The sequence below is a fragment of the Lycorma delicatula genome, chromosome 3 (genome assembly GCF_047948215.1).
Source record: "Lycorma delicatula isolate Av1 chromosome 3, ASM4794821v1, whole genome shotgun sequence".
Classification (NCBI taxonomy): Eukaryota; Metazoa; Arthropoda; class Insecta; order Hemiptera; family Fulgoridae; genus Lycorma; species Lycorma delicatula.
In genome coordinates, this window is record NC_134457.1 from 46144660 (window position 1) to 46159241 (window position 14582).

The 14582-nt window shown below is 27.9% G+C and overlaps 1 protein-coding gene across 5 annotated transcripts in view; it reads right to left on the reverse strand.

The window, feature by feature from the left end:
• LOC142321559 (putative pyruvate dehydrogenase E1 component subunit alpha, mitochondrial) overlaps positions 1 to 12954 on the reverse strand; it is a 62105-nt gene extending 49151 nt beyond the window's left edge. For 4 of the 5 annotated variants that reach the window (XM_075359738.1, XM_075359736.1, XM_075359737.1 and 1 more), the window contains exon 1: positions 12768 to 12952. The gene's annotated coding sequence lies outside the window, so the exon portion shown is untranslated. Of the gene's footprint in view, positions 1 to 12767 lie in introns of all 5 variants that reach the window. The other variant, XM_075359739.1, reaches the window with a different exon arrangement.
• Positions 12955 to 14582: the final 1628 nt, after the last annotated feature.

The window sequence follows — 14582 nt, forward strand, 5'->3', positions numbered from 1 at the left end:
ATGTAAATATATCCTGAATGAATTTCACAACGGTGAAGGTGAATGCACAAAATGTTAATACAATAAAATAAAGATAGACTTGAGCTGTAAATTTAAACTTTGGCAAAATAAATTGTTTTTAGATTTAAAAATGAAAATGTAAGATTTGTGTGAAACCAGTTGCATAGTTCCCATTCCTCCACTTCTCCATATGGGCTTTACAAATTATACTTAAATTTCTACATACACTTTTAAACAAGTGTTGTGAGTGATTTTCAGTCCAAATGAAGTAACTTTAATATCAAAAGATAGGAAAAATCATGAAATACTATAAAAACCAACAATTAGTGAGAATAAAATACATTTTGTATACTTAATAAATAGAATAAAAATTTCAAAATGTAATTATCAAGAATCATCTTTTATCTACACAAGAACCCTCAAATAAACTTAAATACTGGTTTAACCCTTAAATGCGCAACTTTTTAAAAACAAATTCTGTCTAGTACATATTTCTATTATACTACTACTAGATGTTTATTTAGTTCAGGAATTTAATTTCTAAAACTATTAATAAGTACATATCAATGCCTTCTTATAACATAATAATAGTAATAGTTTTTACTAACTGATTTTACAAGGTTATGCGAATTTCTTTTGCTGTGTTTCTACTGCTTGTTTATTGTAATTTGAATTTATTTATCAAATATCATTACAGTATTTAAGAAATTACTATAACTTCCTGATCACCTTCTGCACAACAACTGATAAAAAGTATTCTAAACAGTCAATGGGCAGACAAGTAATATAATGTTAAACTTTTAAACTGCTAATGATTTACAAAGAAAAAAGAAAATAAGGATTTATATAAAATTAATAAATAAATAAAAAAGAAAAAACTAAGTGCAGAGGTATATTTTAAGAGATCAATTAACTTTATTATTTAATATGAAGTGAGTTTAATATTAAGCCAGTATAAATTCCGATTTTTGGGTCAGTATACCAGAGTTAGAATCACTGGCTATGTTTAAATTATACCTGAAAATTTATTAAAGTGTTAGGTAAATTTTAAAAATACTATCACTTTTTGATGTTAATGATACATCTAGTGTTACTGATTTTATTTGTGTAAAGAAATTGTAAATCTATTGCAATAAGTCAGGAGTATTTATTGACTTTTAATGTGATAGTCAGTTTCGTAACCTGACATCACCTATTAATAAGAAACTTTTAACTGAATATCATCAACCCAATGAGTTTTATTAGAATCACCACAGCAGAACAAACCTCTTTCTCTGTTGAATTGGAATTATTTTAATGAGAGTGAGTGATAAAATTTTTTATGATAAACTTTTGTAACCTACAATGGAAATAATCTTCTGATCGATAATGTTTCTCAATTACTAAGCAAATAAATCTGAAAAAAGACTGATTTCTTCACTTATTGGATATTATTAAATATTATATTGATACTGAACTGATGTAGAATCATTATAGAATATGATACTTAATCAGTCCATGAAGAATATTTTATGCAATTGATAAATATTGACAATTTGATAAGTGAAATCTCAAAGGACTGCTTTTGGAGCCTTTGAACATCAAGATTCTTATCAATATAAGAATACCGATTATAGCTCATCGACTAGCGTAAGAAAAATCACAACTTTGTACTTTAAAAGGAAGAAATATAGATTAGAAAAAATTACAACAGCAACATATGCAATTTGCATCAATCATTAAATATGATTTTTTGTTGAAATGTCCACTTTAAACAGATCTTAGAAATACATGGATTGTAAGATACATAAAACATGATTTAGATGAGAATGCTTAGGAAAAAATTACAGATATTAGAGATGTACTTAAGTTGAATAATGTTTTCAAATATGTGAAAGAAGTCTTAAAAATGTGAAGTTGATATAGAATGAACGATTGAACACAAACGCACAATAATTATAAACATTAGTTATTAGATTTTTAGTAGTAAGCTTCCATGATTAGTAACATGTTTATTTAGTTACTGTTACTTGAAGTATATTTAGTAATGTTTACAGCAGAATATGTTGAATGTGTGGTAAGGAATTGAATTAATCAATCTAATAGCATGAAGTTAGCAACATTTATTTTAAAAACTATCTATGCGTGGGTAGGGAGTGTTCCTGGCATTGAGATAGAACAAGTATGAACAAATGAATATAATATTCGTCAAATATGATCCTTTAAATCTGTGGTTGTCAACCTGGGGGGCGTAGAATAATTTCAAGGGAGGTGTGTTGTATTTAAAAAAATAAAAATGTAATTTACTCAGTTTTGTGGCCGCATGTATATTTTCAAAATTATCGTAGTTTTATGTACGTTGTACTGGAACACACGATTATTGTTATAACACTATAATTATCGTACGTCTGGCAACACTGTAAGAGCGTGAGAACGGTTACTCGATGAGTTGCTTTCCCTTTATTATCCCAACTCCGGCACCATCGGGCGTCATGCGTACCCGTGTCGTCAGTCGTGTGATTCGTCTCTGCGTGTGAGCGTAGCTATGAGCCGCCATTTTTGTTGTAGGACATTGATCGCTAAACTGTTTCGAGGCTCAATAGCCGTTTGTGGCACAAACGTTCGGTCTTATGTTTAAGACGACCGAATGTGTTGGTGGCGGGAGAAATGACAAGCAAACCAATGGAAAAAAGAAACAGAAGAATGCAGGAGGACTGGGATGGTGACCAACCGCATTTATCAGCGTGTACAAGGCGTCTGATTCCAAGCGTAGGACCGTGGGTCCGGAGAGGGCATGGCGAGGTGGATTACTATCTCGGCCAGTTCCTTTTGGTCCACAGCGATTACGCTGCTTGCTTACACCGCTTCCACAGGAAAGGGTCTCCGGTGTGTATGTACTGTGATTCCGATGACACCCCGGAGCATGCAGTCTTCGTTTGTACGAGATGGGCTGAGGTCAGGAGAAGAACCAACCTGTAGTGGTTGACCCCAGACAAAATGAATGGGACTCCTTCGAGAAGACGGACCTAAGTACAAAAGAAGCTGAATGTAAAATCTGGGGCCACAACTAAGCAAAGCCTAATAGAACGCTCATCAGAAGAGGGCTGTTGAACGGGATTTATTGCTAAAGAGAAGGTCTCTAAGACGGAGGCGAAGAGTAGGAGACTTAAGGGCGATGGGGTGACGGACAGCCCCCTGTGGAACTGTCAATCGTCCGCGCTTCTGTGGATGGGCAATGGTGAAGAAGCACGGGGACTCAGGATCTCCCAAGCTTGAAGGCACCTTCCGGGCTGTGTAATGCTTAATTGCAGGTCTGGCCGCAGGAGGAGAGTTGGTGAGGTAGGAGGTTTAGTAGGTAGTTCACAGGTACACATACGCATTTTAACATGATCTTGTGGAACCTGTAGCGAGTCCGGCACTCTGCCCATAAATGAGGTGCCTCCGAGTCATCAGAAACAAAAAAAAGTGTTATAAAGTATTTTGTTTTGAAAGATTTAACCCCAACTCAATACAAAAAGAGTTAGATTCCACTTTAAAGGATTATTTCCCTCATTTTTGATGGTAAAAAGGTGGGCTGTTGAATTTAAATGTGGCCATACATCCATTCAAGATTATGAACACTTGAAATGCCCAAAAACCGCTACGACCAACAAAATCATCATAAAAATCCACAATGTCAACTGAAGGTAAATGAGCTTGCTGACATAGCAAGAAATGTCTTGCTGGATGAAGATTCACTTCAAACGATGAGATAAAAGCTGAGACAACCGCTTATTTTGTAAACTTGAGCATATCCCATTATACTGAGGATATTAAAATGTTGGTAAGTCATTAGCCTACATGTATTGAATTGCAAGGTATCTATGTTGAAAAATAAAAATTCTGATAATTTGGTTTTTTTATCAGGTTGGAAAATTTCTGAACAGCCTCTTCGTATACAGGTTTTATTGTGTAATGTGTAATAAAAATTTGTAAATCGTTCTTAATCTGTAAGAAATAATGAACTGTAGAAATAATGTTCTCTAATGTGACAGTGTTTTCAGTTTATACTAAACCATACTGACCTGCATTTTTCTTTTTTTTTTTTTTTTGTATTTTTAAGAGTAAATTTTAGCTTAATATAGCAGTAATCTTTTACAGTATAAGTGCCAACCTTTCTGTTTGTTATGAACAATTGTATGGAAGAAATAAAAAATGATAAAATTCAGATTTCTCAAATTTTGCGTAACTCTGATGTTGCCAGTAAAGCAGTTTGATGTTAATAGTGAAAATTAGTAAATTACCGAAGTAAATTAACTAAATCTACAATTTGCAAAGAAAACAATAGTAGTTAGAAACTTAGGTGGTAATGGATCACTCTGACAGGGAGGTCAATGGCTCAGAAAAGTAAATGATGGATATATATATAACTCGCTCTATCCACAAAATGTTTAGTAAAATGTTTACAGTAGTGCAAGTCTGTGTAAAGTACATGAAAACATGCAACTTCTTTACTATAATAAATTAATTTTTATTTTGACTCTGACAAAAAAAGTTGATCTTTATTTAATCACATCTATGCACTACTAAAAAAATGTTGCATTGTACTCTTTAAAAATTTTCATAATTGTCATATCTTGCTCAGCTATGCATGCAAACAAAATTTTAATTTGAATACAATTATTTTTATCAATTCTATATAATTGTTAATCACTGATTACGATGAATTATTAACTTTTAATAACGCATCGTTCAATGTATAAACTCATGTAGAAACACACAATAACAACATTTAAAATAGTTGAGAAGACTTTTACATCTATTTTACACCGAATTTTATACCGCTAAGAAGAATATGTGTGGCATCTAAGAATATGTGGTAATATGTGACATCTTAAAAGGCATACGTTCTTTGTTATATACCAAACAAATTTTTAAATAGAAATGCATATCAGGTACAAAGCTATGAATAAAAGGTTTTTAACTATTAAAAAAATTAATATCTTTAAAAACTATATTCAGGAAAATGTATTACCTAAGGCAATAATACTGGAACAACCCTCAAAAGGATGATAATAAGAGATAATAATATAAGTTAAACAATTCCCTTTATTGCTGTATCTATTTATATAGAGAGCACAATGGAAGATATACAATACATGTTTTAATTCTTCAACAACAAACTTAACATTAATTTCTTCTGCTTGATAATAATTATACATAAATAAATATATAATACATTTTATAATACATTATTATTCCTATAAATGTATACGTATATAAATAATTATATTTTATATATATATATATATATATATATATATATATTCTTGGACAAAACGTTTGTCTTCATATTTTAAATTTTAATATAATAATGAAAGAGCATTATAACACGTGGGAATATTCTAAATGTATACCAGTTTAACCTATAGATAAAAATCCTTTTCAAACAAAAGGATATTTATATAATTTGCAAATTAAGAGAAACAAAATGGTAACTTTATTCAAGTAAATAAAAAAATAAAAAAATATATATATTTATAACTTATCCAATCTTATTCATTTTACTTAAATACGGACAGTTTTAAAAATTAAAATAAAATTTATGTAAAAAATTGTTTTTCTAAATTATTCTGTAAAAAAAACTACTTTATGTTTAAAAGTCTTTTTCTTTTATAAACTAAAATTATATGCATGAATAAAATTAAAATGAAATTAAAATTGTTATTTTCATAACAGTCGGTCGTCAATAATTGAAATAAGTTATATGTTAAGTAAAATACAATGTCATGTCAGTAGGACGTTTACGACTTTTATGGAATATGAAATGAAGTATTACCAACCTAATAATTATTGTATAATTTGTTTTAAGAGAATATCATTATTAAATCTGATTTGTTCGTTCATTAATTTAGATTAATGAACGAACTATATATTATTTAATTACATATATATTATTCGAATATATATGTAATTTCAACATCATGCTAGTTTTATGATAATTGTTAGTGTATTCTAATATTTAAAAATATTCATTTGGGTTATAATTACGTCCATTCTCTAGAATGTGTTTAGCGAAGTTACATTGTTCTTTATTATTTTTAGCTATGCATCTAATATGCTCTTTAATTCTGATTGAAAATGAGCGATTTATCATTCCAATATATTTAAGTTCGCAGTTTTGCAACTAAGACTCCTTGTTTTCGTAAACTTCATAAACATCCTACTGACATGACGTTTTATTTTACTTAACGTATAACTTATTTTAATTACTTATGAAAATTACAATTTAATTTTAATTACAATCATACATATAATACTATATGCACGGATACAATTATAAATAATTATAAATAATCCCTGATGATGGAGAAATGACTCTGAAAGCGCTTGGATAATACATTAAAAAATTGTTAGTAAGTGAAAATATATTGTTCATACAAATTATATCAATACCAACGGTGCCAGACGTTAAGAAAATTAAATCTAAACCATAAACAACATAAAATGGCAATTAAATTTTCTAATTTAAATTACACAAAACAATTTCAAATATAAAATTTAATAAAAAATGTTTAAATCATAAAATAATACCTAATTGTACTAGTAAAACAATTAAATTAATACTAAAGCAGCTAATTTATCTAAAAATGGATGTATAATAAAACAAAATTTAAATTTAGAATTATACATATTGCACGCAGACCTGATATTTGAGTTGGGTAATGTAATTTTTTACGAAGTGGTTAAAATGAAAAAATTAATGAATATTAAATTAAATAATAAAATAAATAATTAATAAATAAACAGATAAAACATAATAATATCAAACGATACTATTAATCATTAACACAGATTTGGAGATGATATAGTAAATACTACAGACATCGAATTTAATAAGGAAAAGATTAATATTATTAAACACGCGTTTTTATTTAATTTACGAACCTTAAATACAAAGAACGAGTTCCTAAAGGAACTTCGTCAGGTTACAGGAGAGTCGGTCTCACTAAATATACTATCCATGCGGCCGGAATTTGGAGCGACGCAAGTGGTCACCATGGCAGTGCCGCCCTCTTGGCGAACAAGCTTCTGTCCGATGGACGAATTCGAATTGAGTGGGTGGCCTGCCGGATGATAAGGCGCACCTTTGATGACTTATGTTTTCGGTGCTGGAAGCCAGGCTACAGGGCCAAATTGTGTCTTGGACCGGATCGCAGAGACCATTGCTTTACCTCAGGCGAGCCTGGCCACTTGCGAAAAGACTGTATGCAGCAGCCTCGGTATTTCACATGCAAATTGCATGGACATGCGCCTGGAGGCCGTGGATGTAAAGCGACTTCGCCCACGTCATGAATCAGCTGGAGTTTGCACAACGAAGCTGCGGAGTCTGTAGGGTTCAGCCCCATCCGGGAGGGGTGGGAGGTTCCGGCGTCTCACCACTAATGATCGGATGGGGACTCCCTTGCAGACGTCATTGGGGAGAGGAAATGCAAGACCGTAGTCCCGGTGGGGATCACTCTGGGGGTTCTTCATTAGAGGCTAGGCGTTAAGACCGGAGTCCCAGCGGGGGAATCCCTTGGGGTTCCCCCGCTAGAGGCATGGCATGTAACACAAGACGGAGTCCCGGCTACCTGGGTGGGGCCTAGCGACCTACCGAGGTAGTTTGAGGCGAAGGCACTCCTCGGAGCTGAGTTTATGCGTAATTGCGGATCCGGCTCCGGGAGGCGGGATGATTACAGACGAAAAAATAAACCTTAAAGAAGAATAAGGTTATCAAAAATACGATTATCGATGTAGAAAATAATTTATTCAACATTGATAACATAGATAATATAAACAAACTAAGAAATAATTTTATAAATGTAATAGATAATATTAAAAACAATAAAAATTTAAATGACAAAAATAAACATTCCAATAAAAACTATAACATTTATAGAAGTATAAAAAACAAATTAAAAAATAATAATGCAGTTATAGTCAAATCAGACAAACAAAACCAACACTCACGTTATCATCAATGATAATGTTTATATAGATACACAAACAAATTTATAGAAGACAATAAATTTAAAGGAATAAAAGATCCCACTAAGAAAATTAAATAAGAAATTACATCTAATATTAAAAAAAGTAAATACATATTCAAGGATGAATACACCAAATATATTTTAAAATAACTAATACCAATGCTCCAATACTAAAAGCATTATCTAAAATCCATAAAGATAACATACCCATGAGACCTCTTATAAAGTATATTAACACACCTACGTATCAATTAAGAAAAAATTTTTATCTAATAAATTAAAAGAATACATTAAAATTGAAAACAAATATAGTTTAAAAAATAGTTACGAACTAATAAATATAATTAATAATATAAATAATTTTATCATTAAATAAATTAATAATTTTTAATTATTAATAAATATAGATAATACAGAATTGTCAACTTTTACCAACAGTTTATGGTAAATGTCGATAATGACCAAAACTATTTGGTAAAAGTCCGAAATAAATGTGTTTTCAAGATTTTTTCGGACTTTTACCAAGTGACTTGGTAAATGTTAGAATTTACCGGTAACACTTAATATTTACCGGTATTCGGGGTTTTACCGTAACATATACACTATTATATACTTATAACACTACATATAAAGGTTATGTACACAAATATTGACAACAATAAAACCATAATTATAATTAATAATACTCTCAACAAATTGAAAATAGATAATAATATAATACATGAAATAATATACTTACTAGAATTATGTATTAAATATAACTATTTAAAGATATAATAATAAATATTATAAAAAGAAAAGGGTCTAAGTAAGTGATCTCCACTCAACGCTATTTTAGCTAATATATTTATGAATGTCTAGAGAATACACTTCTACCCGATATAATCAATAAACATCAAATTATTTTTTGTAAAAGGTATGTAGACGACATTTTAATAATATATAAACAAGTTGATAATGAAGAAAACAAAAAAATTGAAGAAATGAATTCTTTAAATAATGATATTAAATTTACTTTAAACAGAGAAAATAATAATAGCACTGACTATTTAGACATAAAATTCAACAAAAAATTTATTAATAATAAAATCGATATAGACATATGTAGAAAGCCAACCAAACTGGATACCACAATTCACTTCAACTATTTTTATCCTTCGAATCAAAAAATGGCAACTCATTAATCTACAGAGGAATAAAAAAATACTTAAAATACATTAGTATAAAATTATATAGCGAAATAAATAACATTAAATATATTGTCCTAAATAATGTATATGATACTATAAATAAATTAATTATATACCAGAATAAAAAATAAAATATACATAAAGGAGAAAATAAAACTAATAAATAACACAATAAATAAATACGCCAAGATTGAATACAACATAAACATAAAATAAACATAATACAACGTAAATTTAATAAAATATCTGAAACATTTAAATTAAAAACAGTATATACAACCGACAAAATAATAAAATATATAAATAACGAGGATCCTTCAATAAAATATGATAAATATAATTTACAAAGACAAGGAGTGTATAGTCTTAGTTGCGAAAACTACGAACTTAAATATATTGGAATGACAAATCGCTCATTTTCAATCAGAATTAAAGAGCATATTAGATGCATAACTAAAAATAATAAAGAACAATGTAACTTCGCTTAACACATTCCAAAGAATGGACATAATTATAACCGAATTTTTAAAAATATTAGAATACATTAACAATTATCATAAAACTATCATAAAGTTGAAATTACATACATATATATATATGAATAAAAATAAATTAATGAACGATTAAATCAGATTTGATAATGATATTCTCTTAAAACAAATTATAGAATAATTATTAGGTTTTCATATTTTATAAAAGTCGTAAACATCCTAGTGACATGACATTGTATTTTACTTAACGTATAACTTATTTTAATTATTGACGACCGACTGTTATGAAAATTACAGTTTTAATTATAATCATACATATAACACTATATGAACGGATACAAATTCATAGTTTTAAATAATCCCTGATGATGAAGAAATGACTTTGAAAGTGCTTGGATAATACGTTAAAAAAAATTGTTGTTAAGTGGAAATATGTTTACACAAATTAAAAAATTTACTTTGTAATACCAAATGCTTTAATTAACTATCTGTAAACCGAATGAATGAAAAATCTACTTCTATACAGAATGATTTTAATGAAGCGCTAAACCAAAACTATATGGAAATTTTTCACTAATTAATGTCCTACCTGCAACAAGATAACATAGACCACAAAATTTCGGTATAAAATATAATGCTTATTACATTACTGTCATAAATGCTGTCTACATTATGACAGTAGACCTTCTCTATCCATATTACACGCTTCATTTTTTATGGGCAGCAGGAAAAAAACAGCACATTTTGAATTCATCAAAGGAAGCTTTTCATTTTTATTTGATTTAAATTACTTTCAGTTATCTATAATTTCCAATCTACTATATTTACACAGTGTAAGGCAAGCAACTTGTAATATAGAACTCTACTGAAATATAGCTTGTCCAAAAAAATATTGAAGATATTCCTTTGGAATTATAATCACTTTATTCTCATTTATATTTTCCATAATTTTTGAGACGTTATGATTGCATAGGAAAGCTGGAAAACAATTTATTAAAAATATAAAAAATTAAATAAAAACCCACAAAGATTTGGTAATTAATCATTGTGCCGGTATAAAAGGTTAAACTATTTATTATATAGGAAGCCAATTGCTGTATAGATTTTCTAACATTTATAAATTCAACTTGTTAACACTGCTTATAATCAATCATGAGGATTACATTATTTTATTACTTATTTCATTAGTTTTCAGAAATTCCAAATTAACAATAGTTTACCTATCAGATTTTTTTTCTAAAAAAATTAAAAATCGCAAATTAAAAAGAAAAAATACTAAAATTTTACTGTTATGTAAATATATCTAAAACTGATAATACTGAAAAGTGAGCAATTATTTTTATAGAAGAAAAAAATTGTATTTAAAAAAATAAAAATATTTGAATAATTATTTTTTTAATTCTGAAAAATTAAATATACTTTAGCAGATAAAATAAAAACCAGTTTGAATAACCTTTGTTTTTTTAAATAATTAAATTAATTTTTTTAACAGGTTTCACAGTTTATAATCTATTTTACATTAATTAGTAAACATAGCTCATTTAATCTTTAATTGTTAAAGTAAACAACTGTCACAGAATGACATAAATGGAAAAACAAAAATAATATAGTCAAAAAACTTCAGCCCAAAAAATAAAAAAATAAAAAAAACACAATTATGTATAAGAATTTAAAGGTTAATTATTTAATAGAAAATACTTAATTATCAAATAAAAGAATATAAACACAAAAACATTAGTTTTGAAGATTGTTCCACGTTAAGATTAATACAAGTATTAAAAAAGATTAAATGCAAATCATATATATATATATATATATATACATATATCATATGTACCTAGGTTAAAATTTCATTTTTACACAACATACAACAAACAGAATTATATTTTATTACTATCATTTCATATACAAAAAACAATGGTGAACTACATTTTTATTTTCACATTTAATAAAATCTGGTATATTAGAAAATTCATTTTTTTATATAGTTAAATGAACTATAATATTGACTGTTAAAAGTATTATACAGAAGCAGAGAATTTAACAAAAATTTATGATTTATGTTAGCAGTTCATACATTTATTTTCAATTATAAAAATGAATCTTGAATCGCGTGTTATGTATATTACACGTGTTATTACATAACACGCGATTCAAGATTCATTTTTATAATTGAAAATAAATGTATGAACTGCTAACATAAATCTTAAATTTTTGTTAAAAAAATACAATCAATGCAAAAAATATACATACAAGGTTGTATTTCTTTTTATCTGCTAATTTAAATTATATCATAGATAGTCAAATCTTAAAGAAATAAATGCAAATATTTTATGCATTGAAATACTTTTTATAATTATAAAAGTGTTTTAAAATACTAAAAAATTAAAAATAGAGTTATTACATTAAGGTTACATTAAGGTTAATAATAATCAATTCAACTTACTATTTACTAATAGTAAATAGCATCTTTATTTACTTCTTTATATTTTGTTATCACACACAAAATAATTAATTTTTCATACATGTTACTCCACGTTATTTTTTTAAAATTCATATCAAGCAAAATTAGAAGAGACAAAATTATTACCAACTAATTAGTACTTTTTAAGTATTTCTTACACCTAAAATTTATTTTAAGGATCTAGAGAAATAAAATTTTATGTAGTATTACCAACTAGTACCTCAGACTAAGACTATTTATTTTTAACTACAGATTTATAAAGAATATATCTAGATATAAACATTTTTAAACATGTTTATTTATTTATTTACATAACAATATGTTTTGATGTGATAATGTTAACGAATTTTGTAGCGTGTAAAAAATGCTATGCCGGACCACGACTTAATCCAGAACCTCCGGATGAAAGGCAGAGATGCTACCACTCCATCCAGGAGGTCGGTGGAGATAAGGTAGTCAAAAATTCCAAGATAAGAAATTATCAATACGAATCCAAAAGCTGCAAAGTACCTTGAAAATTCATTTCATAAGTAATCACATAGCATTTACTAACAGGTAAATCTTATCATCTTATTAATCATGGCCCGTTGGTATTGATATATAATTTATTTATATAATAGTTTCCACTTACCAGCAATCTTTAATAGTATGTTCGAGCGCTTTCGGATTATTAATCCATCCTCAGGCACATTGATGTGTTTATTATAATTATTTACTTCAGATATCATTAATTACACTAACTTGAATTTTAAAAATAAAAATTATAAATGTAACAATTGATCGTCAAAAGGTAAAATAATGCAAATGTTATCCGTTATGTCAGTATGAAGGTCTCAGTTATTATATTCATTAGCATGAAGCAGTATAACCAACCTAAGAATCAAAATTATTGTTTAATATCTGTTTGAATAATAAATCATTTTCAATTTCGTTTGCTCTTTTATCAAATTTTTATTATTTGAGTATATAATATTTTTCTGTAATATTTGTTTAATGAAGGTTATTGAAATATTCAAGAATATTAATAAAATTATCTGGGTTGTAATTATGATTATTTTCTAAGATATGTTTACCAAATTGGATCGTTCTTTATTTTCTTTATTTACACAATTAATGTGTTCATTAATTCTAATCGAAAAAGATCGGTTTGTCTTCCCGATATATTCCAGATCGCAATTTGCGCATTTTAAACTATATACTCCTTTTTTATCTAAATCAAATTTACTGTTATGTTTTATTATTCTAATAGGATCTCTGTTGTTTATGTAGTTAATTATTTCATTATTCGTTATGTTAAAACTAAATACAATATAAATTACAAAAAATTCAATAAAATATTTAAATCTTTTGAATTAAAAACTTCATATACAACCAATAATAAAATAATTAACAATATAAATATCAGAGATCCTATTAGAATAGTAAAACATAACAATTAATTTAATTTAGATAAACAGGGAGTATATAGTTTAAAATGCACAAATTGCGACCTGGAATATATCGGGATAACAAACCGATCTTTTTCGATTAGAATTAATGAACACATTGATTGTGTAAATAAGAGACATAAAAAACGATCCAATTTGGTAAACATAAATAATCATAATTACAACCCAGATAATTTTATTAATATTCTTGAATATTCCAATAATCTTCATAAAACAAATATTATAGAAAAATATTATATATACTTAAATAATAAAAATTTGATAAATGAGCAAACGAAATTTGGTTAATGAATTCGAAAAAAAATTTCTGTAAAGTTTATGATATAGTAATTCTAATTATTTGGTTTGAGTAAGTGAGTGAGTGAGTGTGTGTATGTGTGTGTGGGGGGCGTATGTGTGAGTGTGCGCGCGCGCGTATGTTATACATTTTAATCTTGTATTAACACTAGCTGGCCCATGTAGCCAGAACCTGGACCCTACAGGCTCAGATCAGCCCAGACAAATCCCGGAGCCAACCGGCTTACCCAATGGCAGCAGAGCTCACTTTCTTCGCCATTCGTGAAGCAATTTGTGAAGCCATTTGCCATTTGTGAAGTTCATTGTTGCTAAGCAGAAAGTGTTTAAATTCATATCAATCGGTTCAAACCCAGCTCACTCAGTGATAGTGTCTCGCAGTTCACAGTTCATTAATTCAATTCATTAATATTTTTACTTCAACCGGCAAATGTCCACTACTACATACATATTTTTTTCGAGAATAATAATATATCCAAAAACCTTCTCAGTTTTGCCAAGAAACATGAGTAAAAATTTGGTTGCTATTAATCGGTCTTTTGTTTATTCAGAACAAAAAAAAATCATCTTCCTCAATAGAATGGTATAAAAAATAGGAGATAGATAAGTGCGCATTATAAATAAAAAATAAATTCATCATTTGCAAAGTCTTTTTAAGAAGCAGACAAAATAAGAGGGTATATTTTACATAAACATCAAGGAAA